The sequence below is a fragment of the Lissotriton helveticus genome, chromosome 3_1 (assembly GCF_964261635.1).
Source record: "Lissotriton helveticus chromosome 3_1, aLisHel1.1, whole genome shotgun sequence".
NCBI lineage: Eukaryota > Metazoa > Chordata > Amphibia > Caudata > Salamandridae > Lissotriton > Lissotriton helveticus.
Genome location: NC_136061.1, coordinates 910679439 through 910695076, shown reverse-complemented (window position 1 = coordinate 910695076; position 15638 = coordinate 910679439).

Genomic DNA, 15638 nt, shown 5'->3' with positions numbered 1-15638 from the left:
CAGTGGCCTTCATCAGCAGACGCCTACTGCCCCGAGAACAACGCTGGAGCACCATTGAGCGAGAGGCCTTCGCGGTGGTATGGGCCCTCAAGAAGCTCCGGCCGTACCTCTTCGGAACCCATTTCCGGGTACAGACGGACCATCGGCCCCTGCAATGGCTCATGCAGATGCGGGGGGAGAACCCCAAACTATTGCGATGGTCCATCTCCCTGCAGGGGATGGACTTCACTGTGGAACATCGCCCTGGCCAAGACCACGCCAACGCGGATGGCCTGTCCCGCTTTTTCCGCCTCGACGAGGAAAGTCCCCAAGAAGATGGGTGAATCTCCCCGCCTTCAGCTGGGGGGGACGCATGTTGGACAGGCCACATGAAGGGCTCGCTCCCTCCCCGCAGGACAGGGCCCGGGCCACCGTCAGCACCATTGCCCGGCCCAGCCGCCATCTTGGACACGGCACCACGCGGCCGCGCGGCCTCAGCCCGACCCCAACCCTGGGCCTGGCCAGGCCCCGACATCCCGGCACCACCCTCCACCCAGGAGGTGAACGGCCCACTTGGCTGGTCAATGGGAGTACGAAGTGTCGATGGCTCTCCCCCGCCAGGTGCCGAGCACCCCCAGCCTCCTCGGGCTCTGGCTCCACCCCCCTGCTGGGTGTCTGGACTCCCTCATCCCAGACCTCCCGACCTCCAAGAGCGAGGGTCCGGACATCAAAGGGCGCCAGACCTATAACTGAGGCAGCCCCAGGACAGGAAGGCAGTTGTATCCTGGAGTCGAGAGACACCGCGACGAACTCATCCTTGACGGACTGTTGGCGCTGCCACAGCCCTGCCTTGTGAACTATTGTCCTGCCTGCTGGCGCTGCCGCGGCCCTCTGCAACCTTCATCCTCGTGGGACCTGCTGGCGCTGCCGCGGCCCTCTGCACCCTTCATCCTCGTGGGACCTGCTGGCGCTGCCGCGGCCCTCTGCAACCTTCATCCTCGTGGGACCTGCTGGCGCTGCCGCGGCCCTCTGCACCCTTCATCCTCGTGGGACCTGCTGGCGCTGCCGCGGCCCTCTGCAACCTTCATCCTCGTGGGACCTGCTGGCGCTGCCGCGGCCCTCTGCAACCTACATTCTCGTGGGACCTGCTGGCGCTGCCGCGGCCCGTAGTAACCTTCATCCTCGTGGGACCTGCTGGCGCTGCCGCGGCCCGTTGTAACCTTCATCCTCGTGGGACCTGCTGGCGCTGCCGCGGCCCGTTGCCACCTACGACCTCTTCGGGACCTGCCGGCGCTGCCGCGGTCTGACCCATCCGAACACCGAGCTCGAGGATTGTGAGCTATCACCGTTACACCTCCGTACCCGTGGGTACCAAGACTGTCCCGCTACCCCCTTCCCTTACTAGAGACTAGAATTGAGAGGATCATCGTGTCCTGATCGCCTTGTATCGTACCACTCTACTACCCGAAGTGCCTATAAAAGGTGTTACCCTAATCATTGTGTGGTGTCCATCTGTGGGGGGGAAGTTACCTGTCTGTGCGATCACTGTGCTCGGCCGACCCTCCAGGTCCCCGTCTAACAGGAACATTCCAAAATTGGCATTACTGTTCTCCAGGCACACAGAAGTAAATTGAGGTTGTGGTTTCAAAAGTATTTTTATTCATCAATTATGATGATAGGAGCCCTTTAGGCTAAAGAGCTCCTATCATCAAAATTGACGAATAAAAAGGCTTTTGAAACCACAACCTCAATTTACTTCTCTGTGCCTGGAAAACAGTAATGGTATTGAAGAGTGTCAGTGGGCGGTAACAGGCACATGCATCAAAGGATTTTGCCATCGCAAACGGTGCGATCGCAAAAATCGGCCGTTTGCGATTGCAAAATCTGCATGGACTGCATGCATTATGCGATTTCCTAAATGCAATGCATGAAACTTTCAAAAATTGCGATTTCGCAATTAGGGGGAGCATATCACCATGAGGTTGAACCTCATGGTAATTTGCGAAAACTTTGAAAAATGCACTTTTGTGCATTTTTCAAAGTTTCATGTTGTGCACACACATGCCCTTAGGGCATGTGTGTGCACAACATATGTGCACAGATTGATTTCAGGGGTGCAACAGGGTGTCCTTTGGACACCCCTGCACCCTTGAAACCGCATTCTCAATTTGCGATTCGCTAATAACTAATCGCAAATTGAGAATGTCTTCCCATTCATTCCTATGGGCCTCTAGGCCCATAGGAATGAAAGGGAAGGTATTCCTTAATTGCGACTCGCAATTAGCGAGTTGCAATTAAGTAATATTAAGAAATCGCAATTTATTTAGCGATTTCTTGATGCATTGCATTTTGCATTTCCTTAATTGCGATTCCTTATTTTTCGCAATTAAGGAATCGCAAAAAGCAATATTGATGCATGTGCCTGTCTGAGCCCAGCAACTCAGGGTCTTGATCTGGTTTTGGCAAGGAGACTTACAGGGATTTCTGCAATGTTAGTGGGAGCCTTGACATCTCTTGTGGGACTTCATAGTGGGCTAACAAGTGGGGAGCATGCATAGTTCTTCATTGACACACAAAATGGAGAGCAAGAGGCATAGAACAAATAGCACATCCTCCTTATGGCAATGTATGCAACAAACAAATGGCCAGGCTATTATAAGCAAATGTGTGCTCTTGTGCCCACCACGAGGGGGCTAACTGTAAGTCTTTCAAGTGCTCTAATAAGCTTCCAAACCTTTCCCTTTATGCATACTGGCTTCCTGAAATTTTGACTAAATTCTAAAATTCCCATCCATTGCAGACCCCTGCTGGGTTTTGTGTAAGCTAGTCTCCTCTAACTCCAATACCTAGAATTCTCTGCTAACTGTTTTGACTCCACCCTTATAGGCCTAGTATGGGACGAGGAATTCAGTATACCTGTGTCTGGTATGTGCTAGCCTGCTCACACCTGAGGCATGTGATCACAGCTGGCTCCTAAGTCTCAGTTTCCTTCTGTCCAGTGTTGGTCCGTGTTCTTGTTTGGCTGACCCCTTGTTTCATGAGTTATTGAGCCTTTGCAATCCTTGTTCCCAGGGTTCCTGAACTATATGATTCCTGAGCTGCAGCTAATTCCTTGCACTTTGAACTAGCACTGTCAGCAGTGCTACCTTTATTTCACATTCCCGAGCCAGTATTATTTTAGTGCATCCTTGCACTTTCCCTCTTTCTACAGTTAATATTTCCCAGTCCTTGCCTTCCTTTCCATTTATCTTACCCCAGTTTCTAGGTTGCTACCTTTCTGTTCCTGCTGTCATAGTGTTCTTTGTGTTATTTGTTACTTGCTTTCTGCCATGCGTGCCTTTTGTTTTTCATCCTTACAAGGTAAGCACTTTTCTTTGCTAGATACTTGTCTATTGTGGCTGTGTATTTAGGTCCATACCCTTGCTTTTACCTCCTTGCAGCTTCCTGTTTGATTGCTAGGATCCGTGGGGAGAGGTGAAAACTAGCTGGTGTTAATGGTCCACTGTGAATTTTGCATTTGAGTTACTTTTATACATCACCATAGGTGTCAACTCCACAGACCCCGCCTTTACATATATATCGTATAAGTGGGTTTTTGCAGTCAGCATTTGTAACAGCAAATGTGGATGATGAACGTAATGAGCTTCAGTCTTACCAGGTAGAGCTCCTGAGTGCTTTACCCCACTATACCTTCATGGTTAAATATATGTCTTGCACGTTCACCCTTGGTGCTAGTCAGTCTGAATGCCAAACTGCATCTTGAATTGTTTTCTGAGCTTTGACCATTTGGTTCCCTACTACTGAGCTTCTCCTTTGGACCCCTTTTCTCATCTTACTCCATGTGTGCCCTTGGGCAACTTTGTACCCAATATTGTATTACTTTTTCTACTCTGCCACAGGTCTTTGCCAGAGTCAATTGGCAGAAACATGCCAGTATTGCAAAAGATATTGGAGAAGTCGAGTCACCCACAACTTATTGTAGCATGCTTCATCATAGACAGTTACTCCATGCCTTGGTAGGTAGATACCACCTTGGCGGACTCGACCGGTATTGCGAGTTCATATATAATTCAGAAATTTAGAACTCGAATGAAGCAGGAATCTAGATGGGTATTAAAAAATACCTTAAGGTATACGCAGGAAGGACGTCTTTTATTAATTGGGTACCTTAGATATGATTAAAATAGTCCAGGTGCATCAGATGAATGATAAGGATTAATACCTCATCTATTTGACTTGATATGCCAACATGCTTCTGCCACTTTATTTACAGCAAATGGTTAACTGGCCTTCATCAGGGCATGGCTTGCCATGCACTTATATGAAGCCTAATGCTCTCAAACCTTTATCTGTGCTTTTCAAATGGCACAAGCAGAATAATAAAAATCAATGGAGCATTAAAAATAATAATACCCTCACAACAGAGTAGTGGACACAGGAAAACTGAATGCTCTTCAATTGTGTGACTGGTGGATTATGAGGCAAACAGATCTGGAGGAAAAAACACACTTCACTCGTAAACATGCTGGTGTATTCCCAATCATAGGTCTATATGACTTACCCTAACTTTAGGGCGGGTCAAGCTTTCTTTCAGGCAGATCAAGAAAACCCTCCTCTGTAGACACACACTTAGGATTAGAAAAGAATTAGATCTATTACCAGTAGAATAGCTATATAGTACTACACTGAAACTTAAAAACGTATAAACTTATTGGTTGAAACTATGTGAAAATATATAGATAATTTCCTACAACAGTTCTTCTTCATATTATGCATATCACGGACCCTCAGCCCATGCTGGTCAGGAAAAAATTTAGCTGTTTCCCCGCTGTCACCGACTGGCAGCCTGTAAACGACACATGAATTCCTAACTATGGGACATCTTGCAGTCAATACCGAGAGATGCATGGACTGCTAGACAACCATAGTAAGTGGCTGCTGAGGTGCTTGTTTGCAGACTTGCACCGTAGATGAAATGTTCTTTTCGCAGTGAAGAACTGCTTCCCCATCACAGTCACAAAGCTGGCTGCCACTGGCTGGCCTCTTCTATAGTTTGCAGCAGCGGCTCCTCTGCTAAGCAGTTCAGAAAGGAAAAATAAAATGATAATAATGCAATGTTATTATTATTTTATTTTTGGGTACTGAATTAGGTGCAGGGCGTGGCGGGGCTGGGCTGGCCAGAGCAGGGGGAGGAGTGGTGAGCATTCTCTAAGTGCGCATGGCGGTTTGGCTGGCAGTCTTGGGACGGCCACATAGTCATGAACACTTAGCAGTTTTTCCACCCGGCTGTATTGCACAGCCTGGGTGGAGGAAATGCACTGGCTCCAGGTCCCTGTCTGAGCCCTGAACCATGGCATTCACACCAATCACAAACCTGCTGTCAGTGCTGGTGACAGCAGTGTTGTGATTGGCTGCGGCAGACTGTGGGCTTCCGGCTTCTAGGATATTTGTAGAAGTTATTTTCTTATTTCTTTTAATCATGCCCATGCTTATATTTAATGTCAGTTGTCATTGTTTATTCCAAAGAATAATCTTTCTTTTGCTGATGCTCTTTTTTTTGATCTTTTTCTTCTCTTTTTTATATGTTTAAATATTTTTTCCTGTTGAATCTAGTTTGTTATAAGATTTTAAGCCAGCATGACGTCTCTGAATTCAGCTCCATCTATTTCAATTTGTTCATCTTCCCTGTAAATAATTGGTTTGTCTTTTGGAACATAACAAATGTTTTTGTTTTTTAAAGTAGAAAAGAGCAACAGCATAGTACTGACAAAGGTTCTCAGCTCAGCACTCATTCTGACTCGATTAGTACTCCATTTGCTGGCATCATTCCGGAGAAGGATGGGGTTACACATAATATTTATGTATGTGCCACCAGGGGGAAGTTAGGTGGCACAGACTGTCATACTTTGCAAGGAAATGGGCAGGTGTTAGCTAAGCACACATTATCTGAATCCCTACTGTTGGAAGCCGGAGCCTCCGTCCTGCACCACTGTCACCAAATGTGAGACCCGGGACTCTTCCCTCAATGTTAGGCCAAGTAAGGACAACATTTGAGAAAGCCTTGCTCACCCCCTTAGTAGCTTGGCACGAGCAGCCAGGCCTATCTCAAAGGCACGAGTGTGCAGTATGTGCAACCACACTCCCAGCACCCAATAGTGACACCACAAATGGACTTTGTACGAGTTTGATAAAACGAGTATAAACTTTATATAAAAAGATATACGATCAGAACACAGGATTCAAAAGCCAACATATAATAAAGGGTAATATTAATTCCAGCTGGCTGGTAGGTTCAAATCCCAAACACCGCTTTCAAAACGCTATGCTGGTCGCAATGCTAGAATCACACACGTTGCAATTGACTAACAATAGTGCACTGCATAATGATACAATCCTGTGCTTGGCAAAGGAGAAATAATACAATGTGTAACGATACACCCCGGATCCTTGCAATGGGAGAAATAATGCAATGCGTACTGCTACAATCATGTACTGCACAATGAAGGAATAAAGCAATGCGTCACACCCCAATCATGTACTTTGTAATGAAGAAATAATGCAATGCGCACCGCTACAATCAACTACTTTGCAATTAAGGACTAATGCAATGCGGGGCTACAATCCTGTACTTTGCAATGAAGGAATAATGCAATGCAGACCTCTACTATACTGTACTTTGCAATGGAGAAATAATGCAATGTGTAGAGCTACAGTCGTGTACTTCGTTATGCAGAAATAATGTCAGGTGTCATAAGACAGTCCAGCAGTTCGTTAGCAGCAATATTGGCAATGTGTATTACGACAGTCAGACTCTTCGACAAACAGTTACCCCCTACACGTTTCAACAATGACATAAAGTACAGCTTCTCACTCTGGTCCCAGTAATGCCACTCCTTTGGTCGGTACGGGCCCGAATCTGAGCTGAAGCAAAGGCTCACATCGCCAGAAGGACTGAGAGGCTGAGAGAGTGTCCCTCCGAGCTCGCACCCCGCCCAGGTAGTTATCCACATTACCTGGGGGCACGGCCCCACTCTCCTCTCCTCCTTCAGTGAACTGGGCCTTCCATGCAGAACTTTCTCAATAGGCCTCAGAGGCTCAGCCTGGCAGCTCAGCTCCTCCGGGGCTGCTGGTCTGGGCCGCAACTGTTAGGAAGGTCTCAGGTGGCCGCAGGGCACACGTACCCCAAGCCTCTGAGATTACAGTACTCCAGATGCACGTTCACCACCGCACCCTCTGGGTCTCCTCTGGCATGAAGCCACACACACAGCGCTGATGGGACCTCACGTTGACTCTGAGTGCACATTCAGCAGGCACTCCTTCCTGCGGTCTCATTTGGCACCAAGACACGCACACCGCGCTGCAGAGACTCACTTTCTTCTGGTGCACACAATGATCAGCCGATCACCTCCACAGTCCCAGGTTGCTCCAAAGCACACACACTGCTTCACTGAGACTTACTCCAATTTCGGCGCCCACGATCTCCAGGCACTCTTCACCAACAACTTTGGTCACACCCCAACACGCTCACCGTATCCAAGCCTCACTTCCCCTCTGGTGAACTCGATGACCAGATGCTCTTCACCAGTACCTCCGGTGCACCTCGACACGCACCCTGCGTGTCCGAGACTCACTCCACTTCTGATGCACATGTTGACCAGGTGCTCCTCACCAATGCGTCCTGTGCGCCACGACATGCACCCTGCGCATCTGAGACTCTCCTCACCTCTGATGCACACGCTGACCAGGCACTCTTCACCAATGCCTGCGGTGCACCACAACATGCACCCAGTGCGTCAGAGACTCACTTCACCTTCAATGCACCCGTTGACCAGGCGCTCTTAACCAATGCCTCCTGTCCACCATGACAAGCACCCAGTGCATCCGAGCCTCATTTTCCCTACCTCCAAGATCACAGGGCACACCTTCCGAGGGTCTCAAGCTGCCACAACACGCACCCACCGCGTTGCTTGAAACTTCTCAGGGAACTTTTATGTTCCTGTGTTTCCAAACAGGAAGTTAGCTCACCTCGGGCCCTTGGGGTAACAAGACACAGCACAAAGCACAGTCTACTTCAAGCAGGGGGACCCAGGGCACAAAGCACAGTCCAAACAGCCTCTTCCTTGGTTAAAACAGTAAACTGCAGACCAGCCCCAGATCACGAAGCAAGGGTTGGTCCTTCCCAGAAGTCTCTTCAGTTGTTCCTTCCTTAGCAGAAGTTCCTCTTGACCACAAAATGGACCAAGCCTTTTCAGTCTCAATCCATTTCTATTAATTAACGTTCAGGTGTCTCAGCTCTCATACTGATACCCCTAAATGCCTTTGAAGTTTGTTGTGCTCAGAGGTCCCTGACCCCTGCCTAAATCAGTTCTGGGTGTCTCCCTCCCAGTGTCACCTTTCTCCCTTTGATAGGGGGGTCTGGATCCTTAATCACTCAGCAGGCAATGGGTCAATTGTTTTATAGCCGCAACCCAGGCCTCTTACCCTCAGGGCTTCTCCTCCGCCTACTCTTCAGGTGCAGATCAGCCTGATGCCATCTCAACCCCTCCCTGGGTCAAGACCTTCCCCAGCTCCTCTCACCTCTCGGATCCAGACAGTCAATTCACATTCAGCAGAGACACACAGAAATGCTTAAAGCACAAAATGTATCCACTTTTATTTTTAAAAGAGTGGTTTCTGAACACACAGTGACAAAACCACTTCCACAGAAACTATGACACTGTGAGTTCATATATACTAAACTTCACCTCTCCATTTCAAACTTATGGGAAACTAGGCTAACAAACACAATACCCAGCCTCCCCCATTCTGTCCTATGGGCAGGATGGCCTTTCACCAGTGAAAAACGAAATGGAGTGTTTTTCACTGTCAGGACATAGCACACCCCTCAGCATATGTCCAGCCTTTTACTTACACTGCACCCCGCCTCGAGGTTACCCGGGACCTACCACAGGGGTGGCCACTGTATACACAAAAGGGAAAGTAAGGCCTGACAAGTGGTTGCACTTGTCAGGACAACATGCTAACTTAGCAAACTTCGCGCAGGCCCTACACTGCAGGCCTGAGTTCCCTTCCCCGCACACCTTTGCATTACTAGCCCTGACACACATAGTGCACATCACTAGGGACTTTACTAGTAAGGCAAACATACCAATCATGGCCAACCAATTACCATTACACTTTACACAGGGAACAATTGTATTTGACACTGATCAGTAGTGGCAAAGTACCGAAAGCATCTAAATTGGCAACTCTATGTCAGGAAAACGGTCTAGTGGGAAAGCAAAAAGTTTAGTAACCTTAGCTAAAAAGGCCAAGTCCTATACCCACGCTGCCATTAAAATCCACAGAAGCAGCGCCAGGGCAAGAGAGAAGCCATTTACCTGACACCAGGATATTTCCCACTTTCTGCATTCACTACGCCTACCCAAGTGGTATGTGGGTACTCTTCATAGACTGCACTTCTATAATCCAGCATTTATTTATTGTTCGCTGAGGTGTCCAGCACTAATTGGGAGGATGAAATGTATGCAAACCTAGCATGTCCAATGTAATTCCAGAAGGAACCATGCTAGATTTTCTGGAAAAGTTATGAATATTCTAATAAATTCCTTCTAACTCCACTTTGGACACATTTACCTTATATACATATCCTACAAATGCTGCGCCTACCCTAGAAACCACTGACTCAAAGGCTCTGTTTAAGATTGGAAGATGAAGGTGGTCCATTCATCCGTTTGTCAAGTATAGTATGGTTCCTTATAAGGGATAATTTTCCATAAAATTCGGACTGATGCTGGATGATAAGCTAACAAGTTGGTCAAGAGTACACTAACTTCAATTCTCATGATGATTGGTTTCAGAAGGTAGCCTGCCATCCACACCTTGACGTCTGTTAAAAAGATTTGGATTTTGTTTGTAGCTCCGAGCAGCTGTGTAGACAACCTTGTATTTCCCTGAATAATTATAAAATTCAAATGCCAGAGAAGCAAAAAGAGGAAAAGTGTAAAAAACAGGAAAAAATGCTGAGCCCTGTGGGTCACTGTAGTTCCTAAAAACTGGTTTGAATAAAATGGAGTTGGGGAGGTTGCCTGAGAACGCCAAGTTGATTGAAGCTAGACACTTATGAACATGGCAGCCAAAGTCAAACTTGCCCAACTGATTGCATTAACAGGCAAAGCAAATGGTGCTGAAAGCAGTTGAAAGAGAAGATAAGAATTACAGATGGCTATCGCTGTGTTGCACTTAGAGAAAACCCTGAGTTACCCACGATGGCACACGGAACCTTAAAGTGGGAACTTCATTTTTATTTATAGTATAGCTACCAATGTGCAGTTTTAAGCTCTGCATAGCCCACAAATTCTCTTCCCCTTTTCAGGTGTTCTAAGCATCAGCTGCACAGAGGTAGAGAAGTCATTGGGGATCCATTCCCAACTTGGCCTTTTTTGGGAAACAGCCTTTGCCATTCAGCATTTATAACGTAGGCAATACAATGAATGCGTCATAACCATGCATTCTTACCTTGCAAGTCATTACAATGACTTGCTTTAGGAAATGCGTTGTTGGGATTGTGTTGGATTGTAAGTCCAACACCTTCCTACTGTTGCGCAGACTGCAGTTGAGATAGTAAATTATACTATTCCAAAGTCCAGTGCATCCCTAAGACAAGTCGTTGTAATTACCCGTGTGGTAAAGGAACGCGTGCTAACAACGCTTTCGTTGTATTGCCTGTGATGCGTAGTAAAAGCATGTTTGGTTCCATCATACAACCCTTTAGTTTATTCAGCCTATTTCACTCTAGCTTTAATGTAAAAATAAAATAATCCTACCTCTTTCACCATCCTTGACAGTATCCTCCCCTGTTGTCCCTACAACAAATGCAAAGAAGAAAGGCCTGTCATACTCCCACGCTCACTTAACACCTTCAATAACACTTCCCTCTAATCCCCATCCCAAAATGTTAAAACACAAAACACCACCCTATTAGCTCCCCTCCTCCAGGCTCCTACCCCACACCACCACCCTCACTTAAAGCCACCCTGTCAAGCCAAGGGCAGAGAGCCAGTGTTATGGATTGCCAGTGTGAAAGACAATCCTATCATCTGTGCGGACGCCCAAATCTGTCACTGACAGGGAAGGCAGTGGGTGCGACTTCCATGAACATTCCCCTCAATCATGTATGAGGAAACCCGAAGGACAACAGAGAAGAAAGTCTGAGAGACACCAGGCTGTGAAATGTCACTTCACTGCCTTCCTTGAGTATCTGAGGACAGGTCGCAGATCTCTGACCGCCAGAGTACTGGCTTTAGCCCCAGCTTTTCATGGGTCTGGTGTCAGAGCAGTGAAAAGAAAAACTCAGATTTCACAGCTGTGATGCCAGAGCAGTGGAAACTCAAGTATTAATTGGGGGTTAGTGATACCGCATTTCTATAAACTCAATGTACAGCAATAGAAAGTCTTTTACTTGCAATGCCAAGCTACCTTTTCTTCAGGGAGGTGTAAAGCTGTAGCCCGCGACAGAATATGTATAAAACAACATAGAAGAAATACTGATACTAATGCCAACCTATACTCTACAGGAGGGAAGTAAAAGGCTTTTCATAGGGACAACTCTGTGCACTACTTCCGGTGCATGTATCTGGGGTCACGCCCCTGATTAAGTGATGCATTGTCATTTCAACCGGGTTGAAGATGTGCTGTTTTTCACTGTGCTGTCATTAAAGTACTGCATTGTCCCCCTTTTCTAGGTAATTAATTACTGACATTTTTTTTGAAGGATTTTGTAATACTGTGTGTTTGATACATACTGTATCCTCCTTGGGAACTTCACAGCGCAAGGTGAAATATGGAATGCAGAATTTAGCCTGTGAATAGTCTCCCGGGCCTATATTCCTTAGAAACTACAAGTTGTGACTCAAGGAGAAAGTGTGATTTGCTCTGAACAACAGTGGAAATGCCAAAGCTGGGATTAGAACCCAGGCTTCTCAGACACAAGCTAAGCAACTTTGAGGCATATTGTTGCTTTGCACAGGGTACTCTCTCTCACCATTGTTGGTAGGAGACACCTCATTCACAATGTCATTTGCTTTCCTTTCTGTTTCCCTCCCAGACATTTGACCATTTTGTCACTGATGCTAAGGTCAAGAGTCTTAAATGGGATGCTGCAAGCGCTAATATGTGAGGCAATGAGAATTGGCCAGTGATTCACATAGACAATTAGGAGAATTTCGACTAATGTGATGGATCGTGAGCTGCATTTGTTGGCTGATGGAGGTCCGTGACCTTCATTTGAGTTGTTTGAGCAGCTCCTATTAGATTCTAATTTTGAAACTGCTAGGCGGGTCACCATTTGATTTTCCCCAATACTGTAGATGGCATTTATAATTGAGGTTCAGACTGCTTTGATAATGTTTCATCAGCTGTTTCAAAATGCAAAACTCAACCAAGTTAATCCTTCAAGCCATATCGAACTATAACATGTAGTGTACCATTTTTGTTTACTATTTAGTGCCAGGAAGGAGGGGTATGCAAAGACAAATCTGAAAGGGTCATCTAGATCAGAGAACAAATAATAAATATGTGCAATAATCCGATTAACTCATATTTTTCACTTTTGCTGAAGTCATGATTTGTGTATGGTGCGGTTTTACTTCATGAAAACAACGTTGATATTCTTTGGGGAAAAATTGCAAATAATTGCAGAGGAACAGTGTTACCACCCACTAGTGCTTTTCTTTCTTTCATTTTTTTGCACAGAACACTAGGAGGCATATTTACAAGCCCCTATCGCCACTGGAACGTTAGTGTTTATGACTTTCCTGTGGCGATAGGGGCCTCGACCTATTTACAAGGCAGTGTTAAGCCACCTAACGTGACTTAACGCTGCCTTGTAAATAAGGCCCCCTTTTACGCTATGCTTCGCGTGAAAGGGGAGGGCAATTGGTGTTGCTGTGGGCATCCCACCGCAACATTCATTGAGTCTGACACTGTCCCCTATTTACAAGGGAGGGGTAAACAGGAGGCAGTGCCAGAATTAAGATCAGGGAAAACCTGGGCTTACTCTGTCACAACAAAGCGAAATGTTTCATTTCTTCTCATTTTTGCTGTTTTTTTGTGTACTACCTTGGGCAGCACACATGCAAAAAGCAAAAGGCCAATGATTGTTTATGTACAGGAAGGTCCAACTTCCTGCACATGAACAATTATTTATAAAAAATGCCATTTTGAAACTTCTATATGTGCTACATTAAGCATAACACATAGAAGTTACAAAACAGCTTTCAAAGATTGTTTATGTGCAGGTAGGTTGATCTTCATGCACATTAACAATCTTCCCCTGCACGCAGACAACCTTGCACTATGGTGCAAGGTTGCCTGCGTTGGCTCTAGGTTGCTAAGTGCAGCGCCAGTGAAGGGGGAAACGCAGGGATCAACCATATTCTTGTAAATATGGTGCAACCCTCTGTTTCTGAAGTGGCGGAGTGAAGCGTTAAGCCAGGAAGGCTAACGCCTCACTCCGCCACTTCCCTTGTGAATATGCCCCATAGTCGGGAATAAATAGTTACTATAATGGAAACCCACTACTACTTATCCTCATCTAGGGAAACTCAGTAGCGGCCGGTTTCAAACCAAAGTAGTGAGGTACGGGGAGATCGGCATGTTGACATAACACACAACAAAACACAAAAACAAATAACCTACCTACCGCATTGCCGCTCTTATGCTTCCATTTGGCTCCAGTCCACAGCAGGCACAGGCTCCCACACTCCCATGTGGCCAATCCAGACCCTGCTGGCAGATTGGGAGCAGCATCAGGATTGGCCTGAGAGCCCTCGGTTTGTACTTTCAGAGAGACTGGGAGCCTATGCCTGCTGTCTCCAACTTAGCAACGTAGCTTTGGTCGAAGACAGCTCTGTGTGTCATGTCGGTTTGGCCGACATAGGATGGCCAGCCAAACTGACATGCGCACTGATAGCAGTGCCCACCACTCCCCTCCGTGACAGCTATAGCATTGGCCCTGTCCCCCATACTCAGTCCGCAGAGGAAAAATAAAAAGATAATAAACATATTCTATTATCATTTTGCTTTTCATATTTTGAGGCTGTTGGTGAGGGGCGGGGGAGACACTCCTCCACCAATGCAGAGGAGCTGCCTCTGGGGAAACTGCTAATTGTCCTCTATGAGTTGTATCACTTGTATAGAATGTGCACTTAAACATTCTTTGAAAGGGTTTATGTGTGTAGAGTTCCAGTGATTGTCGTCTTGAAGCTTGTGCTTGGATTTTATCATTTACCTTTAAACTATGAGAATACTTTTCAGTTTGCATTACAAGGTGATTAAATGGGAACCAAAAAAGCAAATAGTTGTTCATGCCATTAAGATATATTGCTTGTAAGGCTGGCCGAATATACCCATAGATGCATGAAAAAAACATATAGATCCCCAATGGCGTTCTAAAGGTAGAATGTACAGTCCCATCAAGCCACATAGTGATAAGGTAGCATGGAAGCTTCTGCTGACAACTACTGCTATAACTTTCATTAAGCAATAATCAAGTCTCAAATAAATTGAGTATGCATTTTTATAGAAATATTCTTCCCTTTGCAAGTCCCAAAGCCATTTGTGTATGGATGACTAAGTTGCTACAATGTATGCATAGAACTTACCCACTTGACTGCTAGGGCTCTCTCCACCCCCACCCAAAATCCTTTGCCCCACCACCAAATCCTTTTTTTGGATGTTTGGGTCAGTTCATGCTAAAGTCTTTGTAACTTTCGAAAAGGGTATCCAGGCCAAATTTGAGTCCTTCTTTGCCACATATTGGGAATTCTAAAGGTACCCAGTGCTAGATGATTCCCCTGGAGAGAGCCTAGAAAAAGAGAGAATAGGCAAAATATAGCAACATTTTGGTTTTTGATGGAAACATGGAAAACACGTGCTATGCAAGAAAGTGTATGCTTTTTACCAAACATGTCATCAACAAAAGGATTTGCTGTGCCAAGATAACAATCTTTCTAGCTTTCAAGAATAAGCAGAGTTGTAACAAACATTTTTTACCACAGTTTTTGCATTTTTCCAACTGGTAATCCACTATTACTGACTTTCAGTTTGTGGTGGAAATAGGGGTGGAAAACCATGGGTGAACCTGGAAAACTAGACATAATTCTGAAATCAGTAAAAGGACTTTTGTGCAGATTGCTCATGGTTTTCCAAAGAAATTAATCATTGAAATAAAAACAAAATGAAAATAGGTAGGAAAAAATAGGCGCTGGTGGCAGCGATTTCATTGGTAATTTTTACTTTGATGGCCTATTTAATAAAGAAGCATACAGTTACGTTCTTCAGACTCTTCTAGTAGCAAGGACATATAGTATTTCTTGGTTATTCTAAAATACACAATACCCAGAGCCAACAACTTGCAATGAATGTTCCTAGTGTACCAACCTTGCAGCAATTCATATGGTAAAATCTAATGAAGGAAAATGGGTATGAAGGAAACCTATGTTTTTTTAATGTGCCTAAGACACTATTTAGGAGTAGTGAGTATTTGTACAGCATTGAATTTGGAGTCACCCATTCTATGATGTGATTTAGAGGGTAATTTGTAAAATGTGATCTTTCTTGAACACTGGGTGATATTTGTAAGACTACTGTGGAGAGAA